At 48.1% G+C, this 13,792-nt stretch overlaps 1 non-coding gene across 1 annotated transcript; it reads right to left on the bottom strand.

The window, feature by feature from the left end:
* Positions 1-8,399: 8,399 nt before the first annotated feature.
* TRNAQ-CUG lies at positions 8,400-8,472 on the bottom strand. Its single transcript has one exon. It is a non-coding gene; the product is annotated as a tRNA-Gln (tRNA).
* Between the last annotated feature and the right edge of the window lie 5,320 nt (positions 8,473-13,792).

Here is a 13,792-nt window from a genome sequence, read left to right as displayed (position 1 = left end):
CTGGGGGCTAAGGCTTCAGAGCCAGATTATATTTACATTCACACCTAATCTACCTAGGGATCCAGCAAACAGAGCTGTGTTGTCCAAGTGATAGATTTTGGCTGGGGTTACATAACATAAGAACATAAGAAAGGCCGTACCAGGTCAGACCAAAGGTCCATCTAGCCCAGTATCTGTCTACCGACAGTGGCCAATGCCAGGTGCCCCTGAGAGAGTGAATCTAACAGGCAATGATCAAGTGATCTCTCTCCTGCCATCCATCTCCATCCTCTGACGAACAGAGGCTAGGGACACCATTCTTACCCATCCTGGCTAATAGCCATTTATGGACTTAGCCACCATGAATTTATCCAGTCCCCTTTTAAACATTGTTATAGTCCTAGCCTTCACAACCTCCTCAGGTAAGGAGTTCTACAAGTTGACTGTGCGCTGCGTGAAGAAGAACTTCCTTTTATTTGTTTTAAACCTGCTGCCTATTAATTTCATTTGGTGACCCCTAGTTCTTGTATTATGGGAATAAGTAAATAACTTTTCCTTATCCACTTTCTCAACATCACTCATGATTTTATATACCTCTATCATGTCCCCCCTTAGTCTTCTCTTTTCCAAACTGAAGAGTCCTAGCCTCTTTAATCTTTCCTCATATGGGACCCTCTCTAAACCCCTAATCATTTTAGTTGCTCTTTTCTGAACCTTTTCTAGTGCTAGAAAAACAATTTTGAGGAGAGGACACCACATATGTACACAGTATTCGAGGTGTGGGCGTACCATGGAAATATATAAGGGAAATAATATAATCTAAGAATTATTTTCTATACCCTTTATAATGATACCTAACATCCTGTTTGCTTTTTGACCGCCTCTGCACACTGCGTGGACATCTTCAGAGAACTATCCACGATAACTCCAAGATCTTTTTCCTGACTCGTTGTAGCTAAATTAGCCCCCATCATGTTGTATGTATAGTTGGGGTTATTTTTTCCAATGTGCATTACTTTACATTTATCCACATTAAATTTCATTTGTCATTTTGTTGCCCAATCACTTAGTTTTGTGAGATCTTTTTGAAGTTCTTCACAATCTGCTTTGGTCTTAACTATCTTGAGTAGTTTAGTATCATCTGCAAACTTTGCCACCTCACTGTTTACCCCTTTCTCCAGATCATTTATGAATAAATTGAATAGGATTGGTCCCAGGACTGACCCTTGGGGAACACCACTAGTTACCCCTCTCCATTCTGAGAATTTACCATTAATTCCTACCCTTTGTTCCCTGTCCTTTAACCAGTTCTCAATCCATGAAAGGACCTTTCCTTTTATCCCATGACAGCTTAATTTACGTAAGAGCCTTTGGTGAGGGACCTTGTCAAAGGCTTTCTGGAAATCTATGTACACTATGTCCACCGGATCCCCCTTGTCCACATGTTTGTTGACCCCTTCAAAGAACTCTAATAGATTAGTAAGACACGATTTCCCTTTACAGAAACCATGTTGACTATTGCTCAAGAGTTTATGTTTTTCTATGTGTCTGACAATTTTATTCTTTACTATTGTTTCAACTAATTTGCCCGGTACCGACGTTAGACTTACCGGTCTGTAATTGCCGGGATCACCCCTAGAGCCCTTTTAAAATATTGGCGTTACATTAGCTAACTTCCAGTCATCGGGTACCGAAGCCGATTTAAAGGACAGGTTACAAACCTTAGTTAATAGTTCCGCAACTTCACATTTGAGTTCTTTCAGAACTCTTGGGTGAATGCCATCTGGTCCCGGTGACTTGTTAATGTTGAAATCACTGAGAGCTGGTGGAACCTCAAGAGACCAACTCGCAGCGGTCACAGTGGTAGGTGACAGCAGAAGGTGACTGTGCAGGGCCATTGGCAACAGAGTGGTGGAGTGAACAGTGGCACAATGAACAGCCGTTGCCAGAGCAAACTTTGCCTTTTTGTCCCCCACCTGGAAGGTGTACTCACGTGAAAGCACCTCTGAACTCTGAGTCTCCACTGACCAAGGACAACACCAGTGAGCGGAGTGCAGTGGAGGGAAAAGTGAGGGGCACGTTAAATAAACATTTGTTTGTTGGACTATATTTTAGTCACTTTGCTCCAGAATGCTAGATTTGTGACTGGGAATGGAAACTTATATAAATATGTTTCCCAGTAGGCCAAGATTTTTAAAATGCAGTATTTGCCAAGGTTGTTATCTCACATTGTTGCTATCTTGGGAGGTCATTATGTTGGGGAGTTTCTGTACTAAATATTTTTATTATAATTAATTTTTACATAAGAATGGTCATACTGGGTCAGACCCATGGTCCATATAGCCCATTGCCCTGTCTTACAACAGTGGTCAAGGCCAGGTGCTTCAGAGGGAATGAACAGAACAGGGAATCATCAAGTGATCCATCCCCTGTTGCCCATTCCCAGCTTCTGGCAAACAGGCTAGGGACACTCAGAGCATGGTGTTGCATCCCTCTCATCCTGGCTAATAGCCACAGATGGACCTGTTCTCCAGGAATTTATCTAGTTCTTTTTAAAATCCTGTTATAGTTTTGGTCTTCACAGCATCCCCTGGCAAAGAGTTCCCTGGGTTGACTTTATATTGTGTGAAGAAATACTTCCTTTTGTTTTTTTAAAATCTGCTGCCTATTAATTTCATTGGGTGACTGCTAGTTCTTGTGTTATGTGAAGGATTAAATAAAATTTCCTTATTCACTTTCTTCGCACCAGTCAAGATTTTATAGACCTCTATCATATCCCCATTAGTCATCTCTTTTCGAAGCTGAAAATTCCCAGTCGCTTTAATCTCTCCTCCTGTTTCATACCCCTCATCATTTTAGTTGCCCATCTCTGTACCTTTTCCAATTCCAATATATATTTTTAGGATGGGTGACCAGATCTGCACACACTATTCAGGGTGAGCACGTACCATAGATTTATATAGAGGCAATATGATATTTTCTGTCTTATTATCTATCCCTTTCTTAATGATTCCCAACATTGTTTGCTTTTGTGACTGTTGCTGCACGTGGAGTGGATGTTTTCAGAGAACTATCCACAATGACTCCAAGATCTCTTCCTTGAGTGTTAACAGCTAATTCAGATGCCATCATTTTGTATGTATAGCTGAGATTGCTTTCCAATGTGCATTACTTTGCATTTATCAACATTGAATTTAATTTGCCATTTTGTTGCCCAGCCACCCAGTTTCATGGGATCCCTTTGTAGCTCTTCGCAGTCTGCCTGGGACTTAACTATCTTGAATAGTTTTGTATCATCTGTAAATTTTGCCACCTCACTGTTTACCCATTTTTCCAGATGAATATGTTGAATAGGACCCCTTGAGGGGTCCCAGTACTGAGCCCTCAAGGATACCACTTTTATCTCTCTCCATTCTGAAAACTGATAATTTATTCCTACCCTTTGTTTCCCATCTTTTAACCAGTTACTGATCCATGAGAGGATCTTCCCTCTTACCCCATGATGGCTTACTTTTCAAAAGTCAATTTAAATTAAATACTTTTTTTAAATTATATATTTTTTTAGAAATCTAGATCTGTTATGTGTTTTGGTGTAACTTGCATTTTCCTTATGTTAAATTTCCATTATCCTAACAAAACATTTACTTTATTCACTTTCTTCACATCAGTCAAGATTTTATAGACTTTTAGCATATCTCCCCTTAGTCGTCTCTTTTCTAAGCTGAAAATTCCCAGTCATTGTGGGGGACTGTATCAAAAGCTTTGCTAAAGTCCAGAAATAGCACATCCACTGCTTTCCCCTCATCCACAGAGCCGGTTATCTCATCATAGAAGGCAATTAGGTTAGTCAGGCATGACTTGCCCTTGGTGAATCCATGCTGACTGTTCCTGATCACTTTCCCCTCCTTTAAGTGGTTCAGATTTGATTCCTTGAGGACCTGTTCCATGATTTTTCCAGGGACTGAGGTGAGACTGACTGGCCTGTAGTTCCCTGGATCTTCCTTCTTCCCTTTTTAAAGATGGGCACTACATTAGCTCTTTTCCAGTCATCCGGGACCTCCCCCAATCGTCATGATTTTTCAAAGATAATGGCCAATGGCTCTGCAATCTCATTGGCCAACTCCTTTATCACCCTCGGATGCAGTGCATCCGGCCCCATGGACTTGTGCTCATCCAGCTTTTCTAAATAGTCCCGAACTACTTCTTTCTCCACAGAGAGCTGGTCACCTCCTCCCCATACCGTGCTGCAGAGTGCAGCTGTCTGGGAGCTGACCTTGTCTGTGAAGACAGAGGCAAAAAAAGCATTGAGTACACTAGCTTTCTCCACATCCTCTGTCACTAGGTTCCCTCCTTCATTCAGCAAGGGGCCCACACTTTCCTTGACTTTCTTCTTGTTGCTAACATACCTAAAGAAACCCTTCTTGTTACTCCTAACATCTCCGGCTAGCTGCAACTCCAAGTGTGATTTGGCCTTCCTAATTTCACTCCTGCATGCCTGAGCAATACTTTTATACTCCTCCCTGGTTATTTGTCCAATCTTCCACTTCTTGTAAGCTGTTTTTTTGTGTTTAAGACGAGCAAGGATTTCACTGTTAAGCCAAGCTGGTCGCCTGCCATATTTACTTTTCTTCCTACACATCGGGATGGTTTGTTCCTGCAACCTCAATAAGGTTTCTTTAAAATACAGCCAGCTTTCCTCGACTCCTTTCCCCGTCATGTTATTCTCCCAGGGGACCTTGCCCATCAGTTCCCTGAGGGAGTTGAAGTCTGCTTTTCTGAAGTCCAGGGTCTCTGTTCTACTGCTCTCCTTTCTTCCTTGTGTCAGGATCCTGAACTCGACCGACCATCTCATGGTCACTGCCTCCCCTTTCTTAAAAAAGCGAAGGTTTCAGAGTAGCAGCCGTGTTAGTCTGTACTGCAAAAAGAACATAAGCTTTCATGGGCTACATCCGATGAAGTGGACTGTAGCCCGCGAAAGCTTATGCTCAAATAAATTTGTTAGGGCATGGCTACACTTGCAAATTTGCAGCGCTGCAGCAGGGTGTGAAAACACACCCTCTCCAGCACTGCAAATTGCGGCGCTGCAAGGCGCCAGTGTGGTCAAAGCCCCAGCGCTGGGAGCGCGGCTCCCAGCGCTGTACGTTATTCCCCACAGGGAGGTGGAGTATGGACAGCGCTGGCAGAGCTCTCTCCCAGCACTGGCGCTTTGACTACACTTAGCGCTTCAAAGCGGCAGCGCTTTGAAGTGCAAGTGTAACCATAGCCTTAGTCTCTAAGGTGCCACAAGTGCTCCTGTTCTTTTTTAAAAAGCAAACAGAATGTTGGGAATCACTGACTGCCGCTGCACACTGAGAGGATGTTTTCAGAGAACTATCCACAATGACTGCAAGATCTTTCTTGAGTGTTAACAGCTAATTCAGACTCCTTCATTTTGTATGTATAGTTGAGATTGTTTTCCAATGTACATTACTTTGCATTTATCAACATTAAATTTCATCTGCCATTTTTGTTGCCCAGTCACCCAGTTTAAACAGATACCTTTGTAATTCTTCTCAGTCTGCCTGGGACTTACCTATCTTGAATAGTTTTGTATCATCTGCAAATGTTGCCACCTCACTGTTTACCCATTTTTCCAGATCATTTATGAATATGTTGAACAGCACTGGTCCCAGTACCGACCCCTCAGGGATACCACTATTTCTCTCTCTCCATTCTGAAAACTGATAATTTATACCTACCCTTTGTTTCCCATTTTTTAACCAGTTACTGATCCATGAGAGGACTTTCCTCTTTCACCATGATGGCTTACTTTTCAAAAGTCAATTTAAATTAAATCCTTTTTAAAAAAAAAATTATATTTTTTTAGAAATCTAGACCTGTTATGTGTTTTGGTGTAACTTGCATTATTCTTATGTTAAATTTGCATAATCCTAACAAAACATTTACTTTATTCATATCTCTTTTATATATCTCATTGGTCCTGACACCCCCCCTGTAAATTCGAACACCCCCCCTAATTTCAATTCCTTGGGAAACCACTGCCTCTGGCAGTGGTTAGACAAGCAACAGCAAGGCACTGGACTGGTCTGGAGTGAAAGTTCTGTGGGAAGGAACTGAAAAGAGAATTGGGGCTGCGGTGCAGCGCTTGCAGACACTTTCTTTGGCCTGTTTTCCTGGAAGAGTTAGCAGCGAGAGATTGTTAGTCACAGGTCAGTGGGTGGGTTTGTGCAAACTAGGAGTGTACAGGGAACTGTCTTTGAACAGAAGGAAGGAGAGAAACCGGCAAGAGGAAGGAGGCTGAAAGACTTCTCTGGCTTTGAACAGAATTCTGTGTTAATAGTTCTTGCTTTTAGCTGATCTCACTGAGGTCAGTTGGGGTGCATGGACAGACATGGGAGTGACTCAGCCAGGTCATTCCCATCTTCTGCCAAGCAACCAGGAGATGACAATGGCTAGCAGTTGTACTGTACTGTTTGCTACCAGCCTAAGATGTAAAAACTAGATGAATCAAAACAAGAAATTGACCTGTTTTGTTTTGTGAAATCAACAGCCTGCTAAACCCAGGGTTTTGAGTTCAATCCTTGAGAGGGCCATTCTGTGTGACAAAGTTGTTTGTGTTTCTCCTTGATGCAAAGCCACCCCTTTTGTTGATTTTAATTTCCTGTAAGCCATGCCATCAGTCGCCCCTCCCTCCATCAGAGCAATGGCAGACAATTGTTTCACGCCTTTTCTCAGTGCAGAACCAGAATCTGCAAAAGCGAAAACAGGCAAGGAGGTGACAGCAGTGCGGTGACAAGAGTGATGAGGACATAGACATGGTCATAGACTTCTCACAGAGTACAGGCCGGGCAATGTGCCCTGGCAATGTGCACATCATGCTGATGAGCTCTGCATGAGCTCTGCATGGTCAACTGTGCTGATCAGCACGCCACACTGGCCAAACAGGAAATGAAATTACAAAGTTTGCGACCCTTTTCCTGTCTACCTGGACAGTGCATCTGAGTTGAAAACGCTGTCCAGAGTGGTCACAATGGAGCACTCTGGGATAGCTCCTGGAGGCCAATACCATCGAATTGCGTCCACACTACCTAAATTTGACCCAGCAAGGCTGATTTCAGTGCTAATCCCTCGTCGGAGGTGGAGTAAAGAAATCGATTTAAAGAGCCCTTTAAGTTGAAAAAAAGGGCTTTGTCGTGTGCATGGGTCTAGGGTTAAATGGCGATAATGCTGCTAAATTCGACCTAAAGTCATAGTGTAGACAAGGCCTCAGAGGAATTTTATAGCTACTGGCTGGGTGTCCAAAAAAGGGAGCTACCCACCTACCCTTTCATTGATCACACTTGGTAACTACTAAGCAGAAGCACAGAATCTAGATGGATTTGCTGCGTCTCCTGCAGGCCTTCCTAATGGCACAGCAGGGCTGCTCTTGGCTCTGCACAAGGTTGTTTTGTTTAGCAGTGACTGTGAAGGGACTTCCAGCTATTTGGCTGTGGGAACTCTGGTATTAAGTGGACACCCTGTCTTAACTGTGTATGGCTGTATTGCTTGTAGATTTCTATATTCTGTACTGATGTTACCAAATGGAGTATTTTGTAGCGGTCTGCTATAATTTAACTTATACAAACTATGAATATGCTCCCTCAGACTTAACCACCCGCCTTTCACACACTCCCTGCTTCTCACTCTCTGGGCTGGGAACAAGCCACCGGCATGTGCGTCCATTGGATTATTTTTATTTAATTACTTCTCATTGTTAAATTATTTATGTTTTTTAAATTTCATTGCAGTGCATTTTCTTCCTGCCACTGTCACCTGGCAGCTAAGGGATGTGAGATTCTCCTCCATTGCGTTTCTGCCCACGGAAAAAGAAGAGACCCCACACTTCAGTACCTTTGGAAATAAAAGCAACCTGGAAACAAACCAGCTGTCTCCTCAGTGTGCAGTTTGTGTCTCTTTTGGTGCAGTTGATGTGTGTGCAGCATGTGTGGTGGACAGGGGCACTGTGTGCTCACATGGGAATTCACCATCCTTGGTGCAGGATTTGACTTCTTCTGGGAGTGAACATAGCACTTGTGGAGTTTCAGGCACAGGCTGCATGACCCCCTCCATTTATCTTTGGTGCAGATACAGCCCAGGCAGCACTAGTGCAACCTCCTCTCCTGCTGCCCTCCACCATCATCTGCACAGCCCACCTGTCAGGGCAGGAGGGGAATGTTGCTCCATGGATCCTGGTTCTCAGATGGGACTACCCTGGGATGGGGAGGTGTGGTTGCATCCATTAGGTCACCAGACTGAGCCTTCTAATATCCCTGGGTGATTGTTCCCACGATCCAGGACTTTGTGCTCAAACATCTCCCAGCTTCCTTGTTTAATATAAAGGCCAAGGTTTCCTTGCAATATACAGGAAGAAAGTAGATTTTCACCCCAGATGGGACTTGAACCCACAATCTCTGGCTTCAGAAGCCAATGCCTTATCCATTAGGCCACTGGGGCCCTGATGGACAGCTACTGAAGAGATGGAAATTCCCTCTCATAAATGCACATTCCTCGCATTTGCTTCAACACCAAATAGCCCCTTTATGTGCCTTACAGAAATGTCTGCATCCCCTGGCAGCGAGGCAACTGGGCAGGTTGCTGACACAATTACAACACAGAATACAAAGTGTACAGTGCTGATTATATATAGTTTTATTACAAATATTTACACTGTAAAATATAAAGTACTATAGTGCAATCTCTTTATCATTAAAGTGCAACTTGCATATGTAGATTTTTTTTTGTTGCATAAGTGCACTCAAAAAGAAAACAATGTAAAACTTTAGAGTCCAGTCAGTCCTACTTCGGGTTCAGCCAATCGCTGAGACAAACAAGTTTGTTTACATTTACTGGAGATAATGCTGCCCGTGTCTTATATACGTCACCTAAAAGTGAGAACAGGCTCTCTCATGGCACTTTTGTAGCCAGCGTTGCAAGGTATTAACGTGCCAGATATGCTAACATCCATATGCCTTCATACTTCAACCACCATTCCAGAGGACATGCTTCCATGCTGATAATGCTCGTTAAAAAATAACGTGTTAATTTGTGACTGAAGACCTTGATGAAGAACTGTATGTCTCCTGCTCCATGGTTCTATCCGCATTCTGCCATATATTTCATTTTATGGCAGTCTTGGGTGATGACCCAGCACATGTTGTTCACTTTAAGAACACTTTCACTGCAAATTTGACAAAACGCAAAGAAGGTATAACGTGAGATTTCTAGAGACAGCTACAGCGCTCGAGCCAAAGTTTAAGAATCTGAAGAGCCTTCCAAAATCCAAGAGGGACGAGGTGTGAAACGTTGTCAGAAGTCCTCAAAGAGCAACACTCTGATGCAGACACTACAGAACCTGAACCACTAGACAGGAAAATCAATCTTCGGTTGGTGGCATCGTTATCGAGCAGTACCTGTCATCAGCATGGAAGCATGTCCCTGGCCTCTGATTGCTAGCAGCTCGGAGAGGAGAACAGGGGCTGGACCTCTCCATGGCCGCCTGGTCTGCTCACTCCCTCTGAAGCCCATAGCCAGGGCCAGCCTTTGGGGTGGGTGCCACCAGGGAATTGCCCAGGGGTACCATGGTCAAGGGCGGTGCTGTACGGTAGCAGAGAGGTGTGTGCTGCTGGTGTAAAGTCAGAAACTGCTCCCGGCTGGCAGGGAGTGCTGCTTGGGGTGGTGCCCAGATTTCTCCCTGCTCCTCCCGGCATAGGAGCATGGGGAGGAGGGGAAGAGAAGGGGAGATAGCGGTGATGAGCGGATATTGCTCCCCCCAATGTTCCTCCGTGCCCCCCTCTCACAGCCCCCTAGCGATGTGCGGAGGAGCAGTGTTCAGGGGCGGCGGGGGGAGCGAGCAGCAATGCCAGCTACTCTGTGCATCCAGGTCAGTTTCCCCAAGTGGGCACAGGAGGGTGCAGGGGTTAGGGAAAAGGGGGCACAGTGCAGGGATTACGGGTGCGGGAGGAGGCAGGGGTTAGGGGAACTGGAGGGGGCACAGGGTTAGGGGTGCAGAGCTTCAGGGTTGGGTGCCAGAGGGGGGGGAGCAGGGATTAGGGGGACAGTAGCACAGACCCCACCTACTCCTCCTGCTTTCTCCTGACACCAGCACCACCCTTCCCAGCATCGCCTCATGGCAGCATCTCCGTACGGACTCACACCAGAAACGGGAAGTCTGGGCCCTGCCTGGCAGCGGCTGTCAGGAAATGGAAGCAGGAGACACGACCACTCCCATGGTGCTGTGGGGCCTGTCCTGGCTGGTGGGAGATGGAGGCAGTGGATACTACCACTCCCATGGTGCCATAGGGTTTTCAGGTGGGGTGCCTCCCCCCCCGGGTTGGGCTCCAGGGGAGGTTTGGCATCTTAAGAGACTGGGGGGGGAGTTGCTTGGAGGAGGTTTGAGGACCAACAGCGAAGGGAAGTTGGACACTGGCCAGAATACCAGGGAGACAAGGCAGGTGAGGTGATACCTGTTACTGGACCAGCTTTGGAGCCACACAGGGTCTTCTTCATGCAGGGGAAAGGTGCTCAGAGCATCACAGTTCAATAGAAGGTGGAACGCTCTGCCCTGAACACCAGACATTCCCCTGCTTCCTGGAACGGGGGGGCCTGTCCCCACTGTCCTGTAAACAGCCCCACCATGTACCCCAGAGGTGGCTGCATCTTAGCACCAAGACACCAGTGGTCACTGCTCCAGAGGAGATGGTACATACAGGCCACTGCCCTACGTGGCCCCACACGTTACTGCCCCAAGAGATGAGGTACACACAGGCTACTACTCAAACTGGGCACCTGGGGTCACTGCAGCAATGGTTGTGGGGGATACATGCAGGGCACTGCCGCACATGGCCACCAGGGGCCACTGCTGCAATGGTGGTGGTTTGGGGCAGGGGGGATGATAAACAGGCCACTGACTGAAGTGGCCACTACCACAATGGTGTGGGGAGAGAGGGAGGGAGATATCAATAGGGCACTGCCACACCAGGGCACCACAGGAGGTCACTGCTCCAATTTGTAGAGATACACATCGGGTAGTGCCCCATCGTGGGGCCCTACCCCAGAGAGAGAGGGGGCTGGGGAGAGAAGAGGAAATCAAAGGCCACTGCCTCACTTAGCCACCAGGGGTCACTACCTAAATAGGGGGGGACAAACACACAGGGCACTGCCCCACCTGACCAACAGGGGTCACTGCCCCAATTGGGGGATATACAGAGGGTATTGCCCCACAGAGATGCCAGGGATCAGTGCCTGCCATACCTGGCTCAGGGATAGGGTGACCAGATGTCCCAATTTTATAGGGACAGTCCCAATATTTGGGGCTTTTTCTTATGTAGGTGCCTATTACCCTCCACCCCGTCCCGATTCTTCACACTTTCTATCTGGTCACCCTGGGGGGCAGGGGCAGGGAGAGAGGGGGCTACACACAGGGCACTGCCATACTTGGCCACCAGTGCACATCCCTAGTGGGGGAGTGACACACACCAGGAGCAGGGCTCACTGCCACAAAGGGGTTGGAAGATACTGAGGGCACTGCCTGACATGGCGACCCAGGCACCCTGCCACCTTGGGGGAGGTGAAAAACACACCTCAGGCACTGATTCCTCTGGCTACCAGTGGTCACTGGCCCAAGGCAGGGGTTGGGGGGACTAAATACACAGGGGACTGCCCCACTGGGACAACACGAGTCACCGAGATGAGAGTGGGCTATGCAGAGGGCACTGCCCCAATGGCTCATATACATACAGGGCGCTGCCTCACCTACCCACCAGCGCTCACAGGCACAATGGCAATGGTGGGGACACATAGGCAACTGTCCTCAGTGGCCAGCAGGGGTCGCTGCAGCAATGCTAGGGGGGATACATGCCAGGCATTGCTGCCCCTCACCACCAGGAGTCACTGCTCCTACAAGGAGGCCCCCTACAGGACACTCTCGTGCCTGGCCAGCAGGGGTCACTATCACTGGGGAGGGGCTATGCGGAAGCAGAGAAAGAGCAACTAACTGCAGTGGGGAAAATCGTCATCTACCGGGGAGAAAGAACGGACTCCGCTAGGACATCGCACCAACTCCGGCCAGGCTGGATACCAGCAATTCGGGGCTGGAGCAGCTCCAGCTAGAGGCTGGGCGGAGGCAGGTGACCTCGGTCTCTGTGCTGAGCAGGATGCGTTGGCAGCGAGGAGGGACAGGGAACCCCCCAGCCAGGGTCTTGCTGCCCAAGGAGGGGGAGATCTGTGGCAGTTTTGGAGTAGCTGGTTCAGCAGCCGTGAGCCGCATGCTTGTCCCCGCCTGAGCTCTCCAGGAGCACATAACACACAGGTGTACACTAGATGTAGGCACCAGTGTAACGACAGGGCCAGACTCTGCTGAGTGCTGCCTGCGAGAGACAGGGGCAGAGTCAGACGGGCAGATGGGGCAGGAGATGACAGGGCCAGCGGCCATGAGCTGAACCCATCACAAGTCCAGCCTGTGACGTCACCATCCGTCCCTGCAGCTCTCCATCTGTCCCGCTGTCCGTCCAACTCTCAACCCCCATCCGTCCCCAATGTATGCCACACACCCCCCTTCACCCATCTGCCTCACACACTCATCTATTTCCTCATGCATCCTGCTGTCCCTCTGATTGTCCCTGCAGTGCCCAGCACAAGGAGGCATAGTGGACCCTGAGTGAGGCTTTTGGGTGATGCAGTAATGGAGCTAGCGGGTGATAAGGAGGGTTCTGGGAATCTCTAATCCCAGCCCCACTTCTCCTGTGCCCAAAGCCATGACCACGAGCCCACCCCTCTCAGTCTCAGACCCCACAGCCCCAAAGACATGACTGGCCACTCATGCTGTGACCCAGTTACACCAATGAGGTCTCCCCGAAGATAGAGGGTTGGAAGAGCAACCCCCTTATCCTGGCAGGCAGGACACATCCTTTCCAATATGGCAGAGACCTTGCCCGGGGCAGATGGATCCAGCTGAGCCCATAGGAGACTGGGGAGGGGCAGAGGAAGAGGATGCAGGCAACTGAACATGACAGGTGTCCATGAAGGAGAGAGAGAGTTTGAGTGTAAGTTGGCCAACATAGAGAAACCTCGGAGGAAGAAAGAAACTCAGAACAGGGAGTCACCCTCATGGATCCAACTTTCTGCTAGGGAGCACACACCACTCCTGGCCAGAGATGATCAGCCCTCGCAAATGGCAACATCATCTCCCTTGAAGCCACAGCTAGTCTGGAAACCCACACCCAGGTAACAGGAAGTCCCTGCCTGGAGCCAGGAGGACTGTGACCAGAGCCCTTCCCAAACCAGATACATATCTCACCGACAGAGACAGCTACTCTGATCCCAGCTGGGCAGGTCTTGCCTGGCATCAACAGGATTCACGCAGTCACTGCTCTCGCTCACTTTCCATCTCACCTCAGGGCTGGACTCCGTCCCCGCGATTTATTTTCTCTTGGTATGAAACACAACACAAAAGAAAAAGCAACGGTGGCGAGGCTCCTCTTCTCACTACTCCCACACCCCAGGGCTCCGGCTTCAACCCTCCTCCCATTCTGCCATCACAGCTACAATTAGAAATCTGCAGCCTGGGCTCACACCTGGTTGTCTCCCCAATCCTTGGCGCTGTCCAGCACGTCTCCCTCCACAGAAGTCACCTGGCCTCGTCTTAGACTCCATCTTCATATTGCTCTTCTCCTTCCCAGAGCTCCTGCTCTGCCCCTCAGGCCTGTCTGTGCTCAGCTCTGCAGGCAGAGGGGAAGGGGCAGGATGGGAACACACACGCCCCATTCCAGACACCCCG

Source organism: Mauremys reevesii, linkage group 17, assembly GCF_016161935.1.
Source record: "Mauremys reevesii isolate NIE-2019 linkage group 17, ASM1616193v1, whole genome shotgun sequence".
NCBI classification, from domain to species: domain Eukaryota; kingdom Metazoa; phylum Chordata; order Testudines; family Geoemydidae; genus Mauremys; species Mauremys reevesii.
Note: the sequence above shows the minus strand (reverse complement) of the source record. Positions and strands in the feature narration are given on the sequence as shown.